Here is a 12,468-nt window from a genome sequence, read left to right on the forward strand (position 1 = left end):
GAGGATTTGGAAAAGATGCTTAAGAAGGGATGTCTTGCTCTTCTTTCAGTCAAAGTCTAGATGCAGCAGAGGGCTGTGGACTAAGAGTGTGTGTGGGGGAGGTCTCTTTGCCAGGCATGATGAGAACAGTAGTTGGGCACTGCATATTTGCAGCCAAGAGGCTGGAAAATACCCCTTTCTAAATGGGGACTCACGTGGCAGAGAGTTACATCCTGGGTGTGGGTATAATATGCAACGAGCAGAAAAGAACAGGGATTGTCCTTTGCCAGAGACTTAAACAGCCACATCTGTAGTTCCCCTCCATTTCCTCTCTGACACCCTTTTGAGGACTTTTCTATCCAAAAGTGCAAAAATTACAAAGCACAAAGAGCTGCAATCTAGGCTCTACCTAGAGAAACTTTTAAACCATTCATGCCATAAATGTCTCTTAGAGGCTGTGCCTGACGTCAGAGGATTTGGAGAGAGAGGCTGGTCTGAAAGTGAAAACAGCAGCAGTTCCAGTCCCACTACAGTATAGCAGAGCCAGCGAGAGGAGCAGCACAAGCATTTCTCTGTGTGGATTATAGGACTGCAGAACAGGGGGGAGCTGCCTAGAGACATGGGCACTACAGTGTAAGTGCAGCTGCTGCAGCAAGTCGCATTTCTTTGCTTGTTTTCAAGAACAAATCCTTGCAAGCTTGCAAGCCCTGCTTGCCTCTCTTTTCCTTTTCTTTCTTTTTTTTTTTTGTTGTTTCTTTTTTTCTCTCCTCTGAAACGACTTAAAGCCAGCTTGTCAGCCCGCAGGATTCAGATTTGTCTGAATTCCTTCTCCCAAAGGTAGGCAGAGGGGCTAACAGTGCAGGCTTTTGCACCATTCTGTATGGGGATGGGGGTGTCTGCATGTGTATGAGTGCAAGGGGGAAGGAGAGAGAAGAAAGCATGCATGTTTGGAAAACTAAGAAAATAACTGCAATCCAGCTCCTTCATTTTCTAGTAGCAGGACAGCAAAATCCCAAGTAAGCCCTAGGCAAAGAACAAAAACAAAAGCAAAAACAGAAATATTTCCTTAGGCCATTTCACAATATAAGATTTTTTTTAACTCTTTAATCTCTTGTCATGTTGAGGAGATAGTAATTGCTCTTTCTTCTTGGGAAAGATGGGCAGTTTTCTGACTCCCTGACAATGCAGTCCTGTCCCATCCTGTTTGCCAGGCTAATGACAGTAGCAGATCCTACCAGGAGTATGGAGTGTCCCTATCACACTAGGTACCTTGACCCTGTGCCAGCCTGGTTCTAGGGGCTCTCCAGAAAGCTTACCACTTCTGTAGATGAAACAGGGGTGTCTCTCACGTACAGAAACTAGCTGTAACAGTGTCATTCCTGAGGGAGCCAGCTACTGGAGAGTCTTCCTGTGAAAAACCTGCAGGGGGAATGCTACAGACGCATGATGCATGCCTCAAGGAAATCTAGTGATTTATTTATTTATTTGTTTAAACCTCAGAAGACCAGAGTTTACTAAGCCTGCCCCACAGGAAGGAGGTGCTTTCACTAGGACTGTGTTTATTTACAATTAAAATTTAGTACTGTTTATAATTCCTGTCATTAGCCCTATTCCCCCTCCCTCACCACACCCTCCCTCTCCCACCTGGAAGTCCTGTGTTCACTCCCCCAGGAGAAACTGGAACATTTTGGGGTGCAGCTCTGACATCAAATGTACTCCTCTGTGATGCCTCCTCTGATCAGACCCCTAATGGAAGCAGCTCTTTTCCCCAGACGGATAGCATAGCTTCATGCCTGCCCTGCAAGGCTGACTTCCTTAGCTAGCACTTGAAACTTTAGAAAATGCTTTGCAGGGCAGGTGCTGGAAGCAGAGCTGACGCCCTGGAACATAAACAAAACGCGGGGCTGAGGAGCAGCAGCGTGCGAATTGCACAATGCAGAGCGCTGTGTTGTCAGCGATTGACTTCAGCCAACAAGCAGCCGCAAGAGAGGCAGTTATGAGTCCGTGCTCCCTGGGCTGAGCTGTTTTGCCAATGAAATAAGTCTGCAAATATTTTTCTTCTTGAGGGTGGCAGAATTGGTTGCTGCAGCAGGGTGTACAGGAGGAAAGGTGAGAATGGGGATGGAGTTTTGCAGGGATCACTCCTGTTAAATGAAATGGGTCAGATCTGGGTTTCTGTGCTGAGACCAAATCTGGGAATGCCCATTTCCATGGCTGAATGGTTGATGCAACCACTGTGCTGGCTAATGCAACAGGGTAGACTTTACTGGGCAGATGTTCAAGGGTTTGTCCCTGCTGAGCAACACCGTGCCATGCAAAGCAAGCTGCACTGAGCTAGAGAAACTGCAGCCCTACTGACTCTGTGTGTAAAGGAACATGTGTTCACAGAGCAAGATTTTGCAGGGGTGTATGCTGGAAGTGAAGTCTCCAGTCTTGGAAAGTGTTGCGATTTGTGCTGCTGTACGATGACGTATCAGAATCCACTTTGTGTTCTTTATTTATTTCTTATCAGGTTGTATTTCCAGTAGCCTAGCAGCTAGCTCCTTTTCCAAGAAGCTACATTAATTTCTTAGGAACTGCCTAATCACATTGGCTGGCAATGTGAAAGAAAAAAGAATACTTTAAAATTTAGTAACTCGTTAGGAACACATTTGCACCAATAAAAGCTTCAGAGCTCTTGCAGCCAACTGTGTAGGAGCAGCAGACACTGTGACCTGGTTCAACAGGCTGTTAGAAATGCACTAGCCAACATTGCATTGAAGTATGTGGGACTCATGAAAACTGCGAGAGCAGGAGAGAGGCATTAAGGAGGAAATAACTCTGGATTCAGAAGGTATTAAACTGATCCCTTCCTCCTGTCATGCTATTCCTCTCTCTGTCTCCCACCTCAGCATCTCATTAAGGAGTGACACTATCTGCAGGGATTTGTAAGTTTGAAAGGTACTTGCTTTTGGGCTGTTAGCCACAGCTCAGGGGGGAAAGTTACACACTAGGGGGAGGAGTGGGAAGAGAATTGGGAAACGGAGCTGCAGATCTGACAGAAGAAAAATATGGTGTCTCACAAGGAGGCATCACTATTGCTCAGCATCCATGACCTTGGAAGAGCCTGTATGACGAAGAGAGGTGTTAGTTCTTCCGTAGATGGGCACTGACCAAGGGAGAGCTTGGAAAGCGGACTCAGTGAGGACTGGGCAGATGTCTTTTTAGTTTTGCTTAGTGTAACAGAAAGCAATTTCCTATCAGAGCTTATGGCAGTCACAGGGCAACCCTGAGGTTTTGAAAGTCTGTACTGTATGTTATGAAGTGCAGCCTCATGGTTTCACAGAGCTGAGTAAGCAGATTCTCTGGATATCTCAGTGGCTTTACCACACTGTCTCACTTGTTGGCTGCTATACCCACTGTTTATTTTAGCTGTGCTCCTTGTGTATTACGGAGATCATTCTATTCATCTTGAACTCAGAGGCAAAATTTCTGCTTACCAAGTTAGGATCAAGCATATATTGACTATTTGCTGGCAGGGTTGTACTGCTAGAGCTGAACAGCCTCTTGAAGGCATCTCCCAGAAACTTCTGGTTTTGCTCCATCTGTCTTACTTGCCATAGAATTCCCCCAAGGTCCTGTATAATCCCAGAAACACATCTAGTCGTTCCAGGCCAGCCATCTGACCCAGCTCTTGAGCAATCAGGGGACACCATTTCCTGACGTTTATGGAAAGGATGTCTGGGAGATTTGGCTCTCGATTCCTTAATTAACGTGAATTTCCAAACCTGGGTCAGTCCTATGGAGATTTGACCCTCTCCCACTTTCTGCCCCTGCAGCCCCAGGCAAACACAACATGTTCCCAAAGCAAAAGAAAATTGGCTGCTCTGTTTTCTTTTATCGGATGAAACAGTGTGCATGTCTGTTCCTATGCTTTTCATTATGTGTATGGTGGACAGTGGTGTCTCTTGCAGCTTTTTCCTTTCACCTTTCCCACTAGCTAATATCCTACTCCTTCAATGGATGCATTTGCAACAAACTGATAGTGACAGGACTCACTATGTACACTAGCACTCAAATAGATCTGAACTACTTTTTGTCTTGCTCAGTACTGCCTAACAGTGGAGTAACTCCTGTTTGGCACTACTCTGAGTCATTATCAGGCCGAGGACTTATTATCTTTCAAGCTCTGTGTAGGTACTAAGTTTCATACTGCTATGTAATTTAGGTACATGGGCTTTATCACGATGGATTCCCAGCCAGTGCAAATAGATGTGGAGCTTCCCGCGTAGCTATAAGAAATGTATTCCAGTTAAGGATTTGGTCCAGTAGCTTCAGATATGGCCCAGGGTCTTCAGACTGGTAAAGTGACTCAAGGCACAGACAGCCCAAGCCTGTTCTCATTTATACTAGCAAAAGTCTTTTGTTCAAAAAACCTATCCCAGGCTTCAATTATCAGTAAATTCAAATCGTATCAGAATTTGGTCCAGAGAAACTGAGTCCCAAGCTGCGGAAAGTGACCTGTAATTTTGGCTCTTTATTTTTAGTGTTTTGTTAAAAATACCAAGATACTTGAAAACTGAGACAGCCAAAATTATAAGCTGCTTTTGAAATGCTGGCCAACTCACTTGGACAAATCTACATAACGGGTTTGATTCTTCTCACATGCTTTTCACAGCAGTATAACTCTGTGAAAGTCAGTGGAGTTACTCCTTTCTTAAATGGGGAGAAGTCAAAGGCGAATTGTGTTCTGTGTTGCTGGAAGCTCCCTTGAGTTTTGGAATGCCAGTCCTGTCCTCAAGTGCTGTTTTTCTTGAAATGTCCAGGATATGCAGCTTTGATTTGCTGAGAGCCGGGCAGGCACATAACCATGAACACACCACATACTGAGCAGCACTATAGGCAGTGCAGCCTCAAACCTTCTTAGTGCCCTGTATGAATAAATCTGTGTCTGATAATTGTCAGATAGGCTTTTCCCTTCAGAGTATTTCCCTTAGGCTTTACATCCTGTTTATATGTGCCATGGTAGACTTTCAAAGTGTTTTTCACATGATATTTCAGCACTGAGATTTTGGATTGTCTGAATTGTATGGGGTCAGATAATATCTTGCAATATTATGAATTTTCTAGAGTTAGGGCAGTATGGAGTAACAAACCTAACCAAGAGAAGCTCATGTGGACTTTGGATTTAGTCAAAAAGTTATTCTGAGTGCATTGCAGGCTTTTATACCAGAGATATATATATTCTCTGGAGTTAGAAATTAGGAGCTTAAGGTAGAAAGAGGAAAGCAGATAAGAAAGGGAGGATCAGAAGGCATGTTGGAATTCAAGGAGTGGGAGCTGGACATCAGAAGGATGTGTTTAGATTGCAGGAAAATGGAAAGTGAGGTAGCCTTGAGCAACTGGGAAAAACTTTGGCAACAAGGAAGAAATAGATTCCCTTCCTGAATAACAAGTGCTTGCTCACTTCCCAGTTTTTCTGGCTTCAAAGCAGCAATTTCTGCTCAAGAGCTTTGAAGTTCAAAGTTTTTTGTTCAGAGTATCTTTCTCTTCATGGTGCCACAAGATTACTTAAATGCAGACAGTAAATATGCCAGCCCAGCTCTTCACTGAGCTGGGTGTAGAGCTGATATGTGGGGCCTAACTTTCAAGGACCAGTTACTCTCTAAGGGACATGGGGCTGGGAGACGAGAGGACAGCATAATTGGCAGGGCAGGGGCCTTGCCAGCCAGAGCTCAATCCCACAGCAGCCAGTCAAGGTAATCAGGACAGACCTAGAGATTGTGGCCAGGTTCAACTGAGAATGCAGATCTCCATCAAATTTGTGAACCAAGGTCAAGGTGGAAAGTTAATCCACAGATTAGGCTCAAGCTCAGTGGTATTCAGGCAAGTTCACATTGACAAGGCAGGTCTAAGATCAGGCCTGCGAGTCCTATGGGTCAGGGACTAGATCATAGGGGTCTGTGGCCGGGGATGGGCATGACTGTGGCAGAACTGGAGAGTGGTTCTCCTCCAAGGGAGCCTGTTCAAGGCCTGGAGACCCAGGACTGAGCTGAAATGGGCCCATGGGCAGATTGTGTGACTGGAGGCTGAGCAGGACCTGTAAAAGGCTGTTATTGACTTCAGGGCCCTGACATCAACAACTCACATCTCTTCCATCTCCTTCATATATTTTTTTTTAGGAGACATAAAAGACACTCATTTTTACTCTGATTCTTTTTATTACTCGAGATACTAAACAATCATGATTTGTGTGTGTGGGGGGGTTATTTTGTTTGCAGCTGAGAGGGGTAATGCTTTTATCTGCTTAAACAATTGAATTCATGAGCCATGAAGTCTTGACAGACTGAAATCAACTCAGTGCCCCGTAGGAAAAGCTTTATCTTTGAAACAAGTGGTCCAGTCCAGTTTCGCTTTTTAAAATCTGTTCTGAAGATGTGATCCCAGAAAATTTTCATAAATTAAATACCCAAACATATACACACAGTGCCAGGAGGAGGAACAATTCTGCCAACTGACCCAATCAAAGTTGTGTTTCATAGTGAAAAAGTCATACAAGGCTGCATTTCAAAGCTTGAACATCATGTGGCAAGAATTCCTTCTTCTGAGACAAAGCTGTGGGAAAACATGAAAAATCTTGGAGGATGGGTCCACTGGTAGCTATTAAAAATGATAATCTGGCTGTGCTCCCATCATCAAGTCCTAAACAGCTAAAGGATTGAGCAGCGGTAGGATCACACTATATATGGTATTTTTATGTGCTTTTCCAAAGCAGGAATAAATAATAATAATAATAATAAAAAGGTCTGGAAGGTCTGCAGCTGAGCATTACTGAAGATAAGGTACTGCACTAGTTGGACTCCTGTTCTGAACCTGTGTAGTTCCTTTTACATTCCTGTGGTCTTTGAGAGAGAAAACGCTGAAGATCCTCTGATTTTTGGGGTGTTGTACAAAATAGAAAAAGTTACATTCCTAAGAGATGGACTGCAGGGCCTGATCGGATACATTGTAAGCCTCCACAGATATATTCAAATTTTACAGAGGCCTTTAAGTGTCAAGAATATGCACAAGAACCTACACCTTCATTTTTAGCATCTTCTTTATGTCAGTGAAATCAAATGACTAACATGTCTCCCCGATGCCCTGTTCAAAAGTGGATTACAAACAGTGACATTTTTTTCAGAAAGGATTTAATTTACTGAAGACTCCACAGATACTTTGGAAATGTTTTGTGTTTTGTTGAGAATTGAAATATTTCTCTAAATGTTTTCAAGCAGGCTTACTCATAGATATAGTGAGAATATTTCTGAGATTTTCATGAATAGCAAGTATTTTCTGTGTTTCCGTTTTCCAAGAAAGCTGTGCTTCTTGAAAAATTAAGGTTATTTTTAGATGTTTCAGGCGAGTCTTGAAAAATCATTAATCTATTTGCACGCTGTTGGTCCTGCACTGTCATGTTTTCCTTCAAATCTTCCAGAAGGATGTAAGAGAAATGTGTGGCAATTCTATGTGGCACTGCATCATCCTGCCAGTTCTGCTCCTTTTCTTTACAGGTCAAAGGGAACACCCTTTTTAGGAAGGAAAGAAACTACGGTGGAGCTGTGTAAGGTTCCATCCTTGCATCTGTTGACAGGTGTATGGAAACTTCCTCGACCCTTATAGAGGTGTAACATGGTTTCCCCATAGCATGAAATTACTTTATTTGACAATAATGTTACAACAATCCAGTCCTTGACATGTAGTCAATAAATTATCACCCTACAAATACAGTAAGTTCTATCCTTTCCAGTGATCTAAGATCAAGTCTTGAATGCTCTGGGTTTTATATGCTCATTAACAGATTATTTCTGATGGAGCTATTGCAATCTGCATGAACTATTCCCTTTTAACCATTAGAAGTTAAACCATGAGAATATTTTGTCTGCAGTCTTCTGCAGTACAAATATGTGAGGATAAGAGGAAAGGATTTTATAAATTCATCAATTTACTCTCTGTATTCAGTACTTTCCTTTGGAAATTTTCCAAAGCACTTTATTAATGGATATAGAATTGTGGGAAACCAAAGCACTGCTTACTCAGTTACCTTAATCCTGACAGTGAGTGTGTACTTGCATTTAAATAAACTCATTGCACTTTGTCCAGTTATCTTTATGTCCTCTGAAGTGTTCGATTGTCAAAGCCATAAGAATCAATCCAAGATACTGTAACATCATTATCATGATGTAGTCTACGCTCACCTGGTAGACAAATATATATTCATCAAAATCACACTTCTCTCAGAGTACAAGCACATCACCCTGCAGCAGAGAATAAAATTCCCTTCCCTTCCCTTCCCTTCCCTTCCCTTCCCTCTCCCTCCCCCTTTCCCTCTCCCTCTCCCTCTCTTTCTCCTTCTCCCTCTCCTTCTTCCTCTCCCTTTCCCTTTCTCTCCTGCAATGTCTCTGTTTTGGCTATCCAGAGCATCTAGTTATGTTCCCCTGGTTTTCTTCATCCTCTCCACCTTTTATGTAGGTTTTCACCTACACTGAGAACATGAAACTTGAGCACCGCTGATAATGCTTGTTTGTAAGAGATCTCCCTAACTAGATACAATGGGTTTATCTGTTCAACAGCACACATCTGTAGAGAGGGCATGCCGGGATATCATTCTTCCTTACAAACATTGCCAGGAATGGGACCATCTGTCAGTGCAGACGGTCTTGGTTCCTCACTGAGTCACTTCTGATCATTAAGCTGGGATCCCTGGACTGTGAGTACCCTGTTTAAATCTATTTGGCAGAGTCCTGACCCCCTCCAGGCAGGTGACTCCATCAACATCTGCACAACAGATGAAAGAAAGCAAGAACTTGACCAAACACGAGGAGATTTTAGTCCTTTGCTACTTTTGCAGCCCTGTATACAGAGGGAACCAATTAAACTATGTTTCTAACAGCTGAATGCACAGAGAGACAGTTGGTGGGTTTTGTTCTCACCTGTGTTCTGATCTGTCAGCATCCTCCTGCACTGTTATGCAGGGATAGAGCAATAACCATTCTAGGACCCTGCCAATATGGACTGTCTTCCAGCTGTGCCCTACTGAGATATGAACTTGGCCTTAGTGCTTTTTTCATACTTTTACTGCCCTGAGGGTCAGAAGTCCCAATGAGTGAACCTCTGGCTCTGTTGCAGAGGCCCCAGAATGTGTTGCAAATAACAGAAGTACAAAGCTTGACCTCAGCATCCCATTGTCAGCAGGATTCAGGCAGTTAGTCTGTGCAAATGTTACAAAGTCTTTGGCAGTCACCATTAATAAGTTATAGGGAGAAAAAACAGATGCATTTTCTGACTAGGTGAAATTTTCCTTGGGGGACCCGTGAATTGTTTTCCAGCTGTGTCTGGGCTTATCTAGAATAGCTTCATGTACCTACTGGGGGACATGTGTTAAGCTATAAATGTCCAGCTGTGCCCTTCATGACATATTTTATGTTTAAACAGAGGCAAAATTTAGCAAGGAACTCCTTGCTTCCTTATTCCCTGCTTACTTACGATAGTGATGTTTAGTATATTCACATCTAATGAGACATCTCCAGAGGCTCATATTCTTCCTGATTTACACATCTGTTGCTCTAGCTAAGCTACTGTGAAAGGAGAGCCTTATCTAAGAAAATAATTACTGTAAACAAAAACTGGAAGCGACCTGGCATAATATATTACTATTTTCATACTGTACTTTTAATAAAGAAGTAGTTTAATAATGTAGCTTTATCAGACGTGAGGGTTAATTTTTGAATTGCCAACATCAATTTTTGCAAGCATCAACAGAGATAACCAAAGAAATAGCTCTTGAGTCTGACCCTAGAGTTCAGGTACATACGTATGGGTATTTTGAGTTTTCTCATTTTTGGGCAAAAAAAAAAAATGTATTATGTCTAGCTGTAAATATTTTCTGTCCACAGATCATGAATATTCAAATAAGGATGGACTAAATTAGGACCTCTAGAATACAAGATCAGGGAGATGATACTATGCTTCTGCACAACGAAATAGCTTATTTGTCAGCTGCTTTAAACTAACAGTGAAAACAGCTGCATCACTTCAGGTCAGAAATCTTATTCAAGTCTGTCTCTCACTGGTCACTTGAGAAGTCTTATGTTAGAGCATGATAGTTTTGGAATAAATGTTCTGCGAAGTCTATTGGACTAAGTATCTATTAAGCAGTGGTCTTTGATTGTAGTAAACAGGACAAGATGACCTTCCCATGAAAGCACATGATACGAAATCCAGTTGACCAGAAAGCATCCTACAGGCTGCAGTGACATGTGAGTGCAGCAAATCAAAATGGAAGCAGATGGTGAAAAAGTCGCCTCTATGTTTTGTCTTGTCTTTTCTTTCATGGATATTGCCTTAAGTCTTTGATCCAAATAGCCTGCTGAGGAAGTATGTCCCTAAGCTATGATGAAACAGCATTAGGAATGCTGTTTCAATTCTGAATACTCAGTACTAAGTGTATACTCAGTAATGGAAAGAGATAGGTAGATTTTGGTTTTCCTTTTGAGCACTCATCAGTCATATTATTTGAGATTCTCTAGATCTTTCAGGAAAACAAAATTACATTGCTAAGAAACTAGAGGGAGCTTGCCAATTTGATGGCTAATCAGGAGGCAACATCTCTGTAGAAATGATAAATACTCTAATTTTTGTTAAGAATCATCCTGTTGCTCATTTGGGACTTGCTTTTGCTGGCTAACTACTGTCATTAACTACTAATGTCTGCATGAGTTGGGGTATATGCTCTTCAATATATTATTGATTTGTCTGTTTGTTTATGTATTTAATGGTATTGGAATAACTCAGGCTGCTTGAATATGTAAGGAATATTTTCTAGCTTTCTGCTTTACGAGGTTTCCCCTTTCACTCTGTAACCTCAGGGATGTGAGCTCTGTAGGTTCCTATAGCTATTGTGCTTGGACTTCAAAAGCCAAAGTTTTCATCTACATTTTGGGTGCTTACTTCTAGGACCTGATTTACACTTGCTGTGGATCATGCATGTTGCATCTTTTGGTGTTCACAGAGTAGGGAATGTTAGGTCCTGTAGCCACAGCAAGACTTCTCTCCAACAAATTCACTGGTGAGTGTCATAGGCAGCAGTTCTCAGCTCTGTGATACCTAGGAATAATTCTAAAAGTCACCACGTAAAATAAGATGCCATGCTGTATTTGTTTAGCACCTCTGGATTTCAATAATGCAACATTGGAGTGTCTCATGACTCTTTGGGGCCACAGCGAATGTTGCAACAGTCCTAGGCAAAAGTATACAGGCTGGAGGAGTTTGTTCAGCGGTCACTGCGTGTGGTTTTTAAAACACCAAGCTCATTTTTACATATTCGCTGAGCAGAGACTTAGTAATCACTGCATTATATTAGCGTCTGCATATCTGACACACCCAGTTATTTGTTTGCAGACTTTCCCACACCCTCAGAGTTGCCTCCTAGTTTGGGTCATTTTTAGCATGGCTGTGTCAGAAGATGTCATTCTGCCTCCAGATATTTTTGGGTGTAGCTAATTGCAGCAGGGAGAAAGGGTAACAGAAGTCTGCCTTGTGGAGGGTGATATGCAGCTCACCTGAATTAATACATCATTAGAGGGCATTGAAACATTCCTGATTCTGTTGTTTGTTTGTTTCGCATTGTATTTTTTAAGATATAGCTCCAGTCCAAACTGTCAAAGCTGTTTGTTCTTTTCACCCTCTGTCCTTTACCCAGCCATGGAACGTGATAGTCCTGAGAGTCTCATACGGGCCTCACTAGACTTCACCACATTGAACCACTAGGCCAACACAGACCTTTCATTTTCTTATTGTCATATGGTATCTGTAGGAGGATTTCATTATGCTCCTATTTCATCAGGCCTGTCTGATGTATAGAAAACTTAGTGTTCATTAGCACTTTATGATTATTTCTGTCATGATTCAACTGTGTCAGCTCTCAGAGGTCTCCTGCTGGCAAATTGTCACAGAACTGACAAAGTGGCTCCTTGTCCTGCCTGCTTTGCTGGCTGTGCTGAGCCAAGCATTATCTATTACAGGATATGCAAGCATGGAAGGGTTTTGTCAACTCAGGAAAACAAGTTATAGATGAGTTATAGACAGGATCTATACTTTGGCCAACAATTACAGGCTGCAGGCTTCTCAAATTCCAAAAGCCAAGCAATCTCCACCTTGCTCAATATTTGAATTCAAAGGGCCAAGGTCTATAGGAAGCAGCTTTGATGATTTAGGCAGTTAAGATTTTTTTCTCATGTTCAAGGCTGAAATTTGAGGAATTTGATACTAGAAGATATCAGAGTTGGCAGTTTCAGTCAATACTTTGCCTGGTTCAGGCAAATGTATAGGTTCTCTGAGACTTATGATTTATGTATGTGTAGTAAGCATGGAACACAGTCTAATATAGGTGCCTGTGACTTCTGGTTTCTTTTTGTCTTCTAGCTACTTGTTTCTGATTTCTCACAAATCCTTCCAGAAATGTTCCTCTGT

General features: G+C 42.2%; 1 protein-coding gene across 1 annotated transcript in view; it reads left to right on the top strand.

The window, feature by feature from the left end:
• Positions 1-519: 519 nt before the first annotated feature.
• Positions 520-12,468, top strand: part of DAAM2 (dishevelled associated activator of morphogenesis 2) — a 188,469-nt gene continuing 176,520 nt past the window's right edge. The window contains exon 1 of the mRNA XM_088524250.1: positions 520-612. The gene's annotated coding sequence lies outside the window, so the exon portion shown is untranslated. The remainder of the gene's footprint in view (positions 613-12,468) is intronic.

Source organism: Tinamus guttatus, unplaced genomic scaffold, assembly GCF_059628265.1.
Source record: "Tinamus guttatus ecotype Peru unplaced genomic scaffold, ASM5962826v1 Tinamus_guttatus_pri_ptg000208l, whole genome shotgun sequence".
Classification (NCBI taxonomy): Eukaryota; Metazoa; Chordata; class Aves; order Tinamiformes; family Tinamidae; genus Tinamus; species Tinamus guttatus.